This window comes from Physeter macrocephalus, chromosome 14 (assembly GCF_002837175.3).
Source record: "Physeter macrocephalus isolate SW-GA chromosome 14, ASM283717v5, whole genome shotgun sequence".
NCBI lineage: Eukaryota > Metazoa > Chordata > Mammalia > Artiodactyla > Physeteridae > Physeter > Physeter macrocephalus.
The window spans coordinates 38,915,239-38,922,944 of NC_041227.1; the positions used below are offsets into that span (position 1 = coordinate 38,915,239).

The window sequence follows — 7,706 nt, forward strand, 5'->3', positions numbered from 1 at the left end:
AAAAAAAAAAAAAAAAAAAAAAAAAAGTATAGGTATAAATGGGGATAGCTATATTGGTAATATGCATATTGATGAAAAAAATATGTGTTTGTGTTGAAGCCCCCAAAAGGTGTTCTAGGTATGTCATGGTAAAGAGTTTACCATCTAGCAGGGTACAAGCATTCCCAAACAGTTATAAAACTGTATATTGAGTACAATAATAAAGGTATGAAAAAAGAACTCTAGAAAGCAAAGGAAGATATAAGGGGGAGAGGCAGAGGCTGGGATGGCAAAGGCTTCCAGAAGAGATGACACTTATGTTGAACCCTTAAAATTTTGGATAAATACTATTAAATCATTGAAGACAGGGATGGGGGGAAGGAGGGGAGAGAATTGATGGGAGATACGAGTATTATTGGAAAGTGGTGCATTTGACTGGAGCTTTGGGGGGTGAGTAGAATTCTGACAGACATAAATGGAGTAAAAGACATCTAGATAGTGAAATAGCAGGAGCAAAGTCACAGATGTGGGGACATGCTGGCATATTCTGCAGTACTCCCATTTGATTGGATGTGAGCTGCATAAGAGAGAGATAAGGCTGGAGAAATTGGTTGAGACCAGATCGTAGGGAGCCTAGAATGCTAAACTGAGCTGCTTGGACTCTCATCTGTAGGAAGATTCTTTCAGCAGCAGTGCATAGGATAGCGTGGAAGGTGGAGAGATTGGAAGCAGAGCCATGTGCTATGTGTCAGGAGGTGGTAATTGAATTCTAATAGTGAGGGGCAGATTTAATAAAGTCTTGAGTAAGCAGCGGCAGTAGAAATTCGGAAGGTGGGAACAGATGCAAGAGGCACAGTGGATGAGGAATTGACAAGAGTTGGCACTGGCCTCATGTGGGGAAGAGGGCAGGGGAGGATTTCAGGATGAGCTGAATTTTGAGCCCGTGTGATGAGGAGGAAGGTGGTACCAGTGACCAAGATAGCTATCAGTGTAGTAGGAGTAGAGCTCTGAGTTGAATTAAGGTGTTGAAAGCACGTAGAGGTTGACATTTTCAGCAGTCATTGGGAATTAAGAGCCTGGAGAATAGGAGAAACCCAGCTCTTGAGTCCACCACACTCTGGATAGTGCTGACATGATAAGAAATTAATATTTTAAGGAACAAATAAAGTTTTGAAAATGTGACAAGGCCATCATCATCCATCCCAAACACTCCCAGATCTTTATCAAATCACTTAATATTTCAATAGCTTAATTTTCTCAGCTATAAAACAGGGAAAATAGTATGAATTCTATATCCATCTCCTAGAGTCTGGGATTGTTTTGGTCAAAAATCTATAATGGGAGACTGTGAACATATATATATGTCTATTGTTATTATATTGAGAAAACTCTAAAAAGAAATAAAATATAGCTAGTATTTTAATTTTTTCAATTGTACATTATAAGATGTTCTAGTTACAAAAATTTATAAAAATTAATTAGCTTTTAGTAGTTTTTTACTCTGTGCCAGGCACAATTCTAAGTACTAGTCAAGTGTTAAATTCTTAAATTAACACCATGACATTGTATTATCTCCATTTTACAGGTGAGGAAACCAAGGCTCAGAGCAATTAAATAGCATTTATAAAGCTGAGATTTGAACCCAGGTACTCAGGCTTTAGAGCCAAGCTCCTAGCTAGTCATTAGTCCTTGCTGCCTCCATACTGAGTGGACATCTGCTTCAGGCCGTGCTTCGTTTTGTTATTGCATTTGCATTAATGTGGGCTCCTGAACTGCAGTCCTCTCTCTTTCGAAAGCTCGTGTGGTCCAGATTCATTGCTTTTGCTTTCACACATACTCGTTTCCTCACCCTTAAGGTGAGTCAGTTGAGGGCTGGTATCATCTGTTGTAAGGGGACTTGACATGGCAGGAGAAAATGCACAGGCTTTGGGTCTAATCCAAATGCTTGGCTTAAATCTGAGCATTCTGTCTTGTTAACTATGTGACCTTCAGAAAGTTGCTTACCACCCTGAACCCTGTTTCCTCATCTGTAAACACTGAGGTGTAGAGAGAGTTAAACGACAATATATGTGTGAAATGCCTCCGTAGTGTTTTGCTCATAAAAGTCAATCACCAGGGCTGGCGTTGGCACAGTCGGCACAGTGTAAAGAACCCACAACACCTTTTAGGGGCCCACAAAAATGTTTTAATTTCTTTTAAAATCAGAAGGAATAAAATAAACTTTTAGGTTAAATAAAATATTTAATATATGATATTAATATATTCATTTTTTATGCTTTTTGTTCATCTATTGAGATTATCATGTGATATTTGTTTTTATTCTATTGCTATAATGTATCAATTAGTTGATTTTCAGATGTTGAACCAATCTTGCATTCCTGATCTAAATGCCACTCTGTCATTGCATACAATTCTTTTTGTATGTTGCTGGATTCAGTTTGCTAGTATTTTTTTTTTATTGTAATAAAATATACATAACATATAATCCTACATTTTAACCATTTTCTAAGTTTGTATAATATATATTTTCCATCCTTTTATTTTCAATCTATTTGTACTTTTACTGTTTGTCTCACAGATTATGTCTTTGTAATCAAGTTTTTTTTCTTTTTTTTAATTGAAGTAAAATTGATTTACAATGTTGTGTTAGTTTCAGATGCACAGCAAAGTGATTTAGTTATACATAATAATATATTCATTTTCATACCAATGTAATTGAAAAATGTAATTAAAAAAGTTTTTTAATGGACAAAAGTGGCTTGGGTCCATGAAAGTCATAACATAATCCTGGCCATTACTTCTTTTTTTTTTTTTTTTTTTTTTTTTTGTGGTATGCGGGCCTCCCTCTGTTGTGGCCTCTTCCCGTTGCGGAGCACAGGCTCCGGACGCGCAGGCTCAGCGGCCATGGCTCACGGGCCCAGCCGCTCCGCGGCATGTGGGATCCTCCCAGACCGGGGCGCGAACCCGGTTCCCCTGCATCGGCAGGCGGACGCGCAACCACTGCGCCACCAGGGAAGCCCCTACTTCTTATTTAGATTCTTTAAAACTCTTCTAATGTCTGAGCCATAATGCTTTTCCCATGCATTTTGGTTGATTGAATTATTAGCCAGGTAATTTCTAGCTTAAGTCAATTAAACTAAACTTAAAACTGACATTTACATTCCTTCACCTAACACCTCCCTTCTAAATAGATCATTGTTTTCTCGTCTGGGATACCTCTGTATTGTGTGGTTAAACTTCTCACACCATATTTAAACTATTTATTTACACATCTGTCTCTCCTACTAGACCATCAAAACATCTTGGGAAAATGGACTGTATCTTACCCACTCCTGTATCCCCAGTAACTAGCAGAGTACATGCCCCATAGAAAATTGTTCATAAAAGTTTGGTGAAATAAATTGATTCTATTTATAACACTGATGTATTTCCAGCCATAGGCTAACTGCTGTTTGTAGATGTGCTTTGTATCTAAGATTTCACCTGAAACTTTAGATATCTGAAATGAAAAATTGTCATCCATCCTACAAAATTAGCTCCTCCTTATGACTTTTCTATACTTGTCAACACTACTCTCTACCATCCTAATTCTTCCTTAAAAATTGAAGTTAAATAAATTAGTTTGTCAAGACTTTTTCCCTTCCTTGCTAAATTAATGTAATGAACAAAGGGCTTATGAAAATTGTCAAGGCCCTTTGATATCTCCATGTATGCATTCCCATGTTATAAATGATTCTGTCTCCCACTGATCTAATGAGGATACAGTGTGAGAGTGAGAAATTGAGCCTTAATTCCTCAGGACCAAGGCAGACCAGCGTTATCTAATTACAGAATAGGAGACAACGTATATCACTACAAGGGTTTAAGCACCTAGTTTTATGGACAATGGCTTTTCTTATTTAACTTCAATATTATTTATAAAAGTTTCATTTTCAATGAAAAGGAGCAGAACACATAATAAATTACTAGGACATTTGTTGCTGATTAGTTTGCACTATATAGTAGTTTCATTTTTTTAAAGAGACTGCCAAGTACCACTTTGCTTTTCATTTCTTTTTGTTTTTCCTCCTCTGATTTATAACTTTTTCAGACTTGAAGAGTTTTTATATCTTAATAGCTTGTGGTGTATAGAAGACTGAGGTACTAGAGGGGAAAGAAACTGCAGTTTGGATGATTGTGGATGATGGTACCAATTACATCAGAGAAGTTGGAGAAAAGGGTAATTTTTGTTCTTTCTCAAGTCTGGTCCTGCACAATAGCCTGTACCAGGCTTGGCTATTTGCAAGCCATTCTTAATATCTCTTTGAAAGAGTAGTGGCTGGTTTTAGCTGTGGAAAACCAAGGTTCACTCATGTATAGAGAATGAAATTTCAGAATTTGGGCAGAGTCTAATACTTGTAGTCTCATGTTTATTGGATTCTTCTAAAGTTGTTTAAATTCCTAATTATGAAGGAAGGATGATTGATAAGGAAAATGAGTAATTATTACCTTGCTGTGAGGCTTTACTTGGTGATTTTTTTTCATTTTAGTAATAACAATTGATAGTATCTACTATTAGCATGACATTTTTCAGTTGACACAGTGCTTTCATAGGCATTGTTTCTTTTGATGTGCATAACCCCATGAGGAGAGTATTATTATCATCAGTATTTTACAGGTGAGGAAATTGAGCTCTATGGACTTTAACTGACTTAGACAGTTAAAGATTTCACAGTAACCAGAAGAATCAGGACCAAACTCATGGTCTTATTGAAATTCCCTCATTGTTTATGACTTCCTTGCTTCTAAGCCTGTTAAGTCAGTAAGATCTAACCACAGGCCTCCTGGCACATTTGGAAGGCAACCTCTCTCTGACCCTTTCCAGGATCACTTACTCAGATACCTGATCCACCTTCATTTGCCACTTGAACCCTAACCCACCCTTCTGCTGCCTCTGATTTGGGTGTTATATGTGGTCTCTACAATATTTTGAATTTGGCCTGAAAACAGTCACATTATTTGTCGAATTAATAGCTCAAACGATTACATTCCAGTATAGCAGGAAGCTTAGTTTCTCCTTCCTAAGATTTTCTATTCTTCCTTAATTATTCAGGAACCCAAAAGCTTACTAAGTCCAAAAGGGAGGCATTCTACCTCCCAACTGCCAGCAGAGAACAGATCTGAGTTAGTCATTCATTCCTCTTGTTGCTTCTGGCTGCCACACAGTGTTGCTCTGGTAGACTCACCTTGAACAGTTTTGCAGCTAATACTTATTCCCTGTTGCCTAGTTGCCCTTGTAGGTATAGGTCCTTTACTAGCTCATAGGGACACCTCATGCTGCATTCCGTGATTACAGCTCTTCTAGTTTACATTTCCGGGTCCAGTCATTTTTCCCTAAGGCAGTGTGGCCTTATGACAGGGTGTCTGAGTTTGGAAGAGCTCCCTGCATAAGCCTCAAGCTAAATCATCTCTCAAAAACATTCCTGTTTCCCAACCCAAGCCTCCAGTTGATGTGCTCCCTTCCCTCAATGCAATTTTATTCCAGCGTCTTACTTCTCTTTCCCGCCACAGAGTTTTGGTGGAGGTCATCCTGATCCATTTTAACAGGTCTCTCAAACTTTGAATCTTAGGCAGCAGGCTCGGTTCTTTCTTCTAGAAGGATCAGGGTCTCAACAAATGACAGATTTGTTCATATTACAAAATCTCTCCCTTCTTCAGGGAAGAAGTTGCCTTCATGCCTCACATTCACATGACTAAGAAGATGCCTTCAAGAGGTCAGGAAAAGGTAGAGTCTCCAACTCCACCTATGGAGAAGTTGGTATCATTTTAAAATAAATCCCCATTGGGCAGAGTTGGTTCCTTCTGAGGACTAAGGAAGAATCTGTTTCATGCCTTCCAATAGCCTCAGGAGTTCCTTTGGCTGCTAGATTGTGTTCTCCCTATAGCTTCACATGGTCTTCCCTCTATACATGCCAGTCTTTGTGTCCAAAAGTCCCCTTTATATAAGGACATCTGTCATATTGGATCAGGACCCACTCTCATGACCTCATCTTAACTTGTCATCTGCAAAGACTATTTCCAAATAATATTCACAGGTACTGAAGGTTAGGACTTCAACATCTTTTATGGGGGACATAATTCAACCCATAAAAGGAGGGAAGCACAGATTGTAAATTAGGTTTCCTGACACTAAGTACCATAGGGTTTGTACTGTATTCTGAAACCTCTTGTAATTTAATTTTTTTCAGTAACTATTAAAACATCTGTTCAGGAATGTACTTAGTTGTTAATAGATTTAATGGCTTATGATTCTTCTACAAAATTCATTATTTTCAAATTTTCCTTTTAAAGAATTCTCAACTGAATTTTGACTCATTGCCTTAATATAATCAGTTTCTAAGAATTACTTCTAAAATTCTTTGAAATACATTTTTTAATAAAAAAGATTTTCAGGCTTTTAAAGAAAGGGAAATGGGGGAACAATACCTATAGGCAATATAGAGTACCCCTATTTATAATCTTATGTTTATGTGTGTGTGTGTGTGTATGTGTGTGTGTGTGTTTTGTCTAGTCATATTACCCAGGGATAATAGAATGAAAAATTTATTCACTGTTGCTTGGTTTTCCTTGCAGATATAGGTCTTGTCAGCTCACAGGTATACCCCATGAGGATATAATTTTAGAGCTATAAAATAGATTGGGTACTTCTTACTGTTTATCAATATGACCTAGAATAATATTGAGATACTTCCTAAATTTAAACAAATAAATTTAACTATCATTATCTTTTCTATATCCATTTAAGTAAAGTATACCACAGTAGTTAGAAAAATGGGCTTTGGAGTAAGAAAAATAAATATGGTTGAGTATCAACTCATTATTTTATAAGTGACCCTGGACAAGTAACCTAACTTCCAAGCCTCAATTTTCTCATGTCCAAATTGGGGTAATAATTTCATCTTCCTTATAGAACTAGTGGAAAATTTGTTTAAGAAAATATATGTAGCATGCTTACAGCAGTGCCAGGAATTTTGTGAGCAGACAATAAACTCAACTATATTGTCAGTATACCAATTAAATTAATTAGTTTCTCTGAAATTATACTTACTATTTTACCCTGTTAAATTAAAACCCTGAGCCTGAAGAGCAGGGGCTGCTGTGATTCTGTGCTTAGAGGAATATTAGAGGCATAATTGGCAATGAATTATTATTAATTTATGTCAGAGAGTATAACTATGGGTCTACTGTTTTAAATAGTTCTTTCCGTAACAATAATAATTTTAATTGAGTTAGAATCCACCCTGAGTCATAAGATTAAAAACATTTTTTAAAATTTATCTCGTCATTTGGCTATTGATTTTTGCTTTCTTTATCATCAGACACCATTTCCTGTGCTTTTATTCTCAAAACTTTTTTGTTGTTTTAGTTTGTTAATTAGAGGAGCTGCATTTCTTGATGTCATCTACTTTTATTTTTCAAGTGGTGGTTTAAGAAAAAATTTATATAAACAAAGAAACTTATAAAACAAACTTCTGTTATATAAGTAATACATGTTCATTGGGGGAAGAAATAGGTAAGTGTGTACACACACACACACACACAAATCAAGCCACCCGTAGTCTCACACTCCATACAAAATCAGTGTTTGCAGTTTGAGATAGCATCTTTTTTTTTTTTTTTTTTTTTTTTTTTTTTTGGTGGTATGCGGGCCTCCCGCTGTTGTGGCCTCTTCCGTTGGGGGGCACAGG

The 7,706-nt window shown here is 36.8% G+C and overlaps 1 protein-coding gene across 3 annotated transcripts in view; it reads left to right on the forward strand.

The window, feature by feature from the left end:
* Window positions 1-7,706, forward strand: part of MACROD2 (mono-ADP ribosylhydrolase 2) — a 2,044,226-nt gene that overhangs the window by 586,066 nt on the left and 1,450,454 nt on the right. The gene's annotated exons all lie outside the window — the stretch shown is intronic.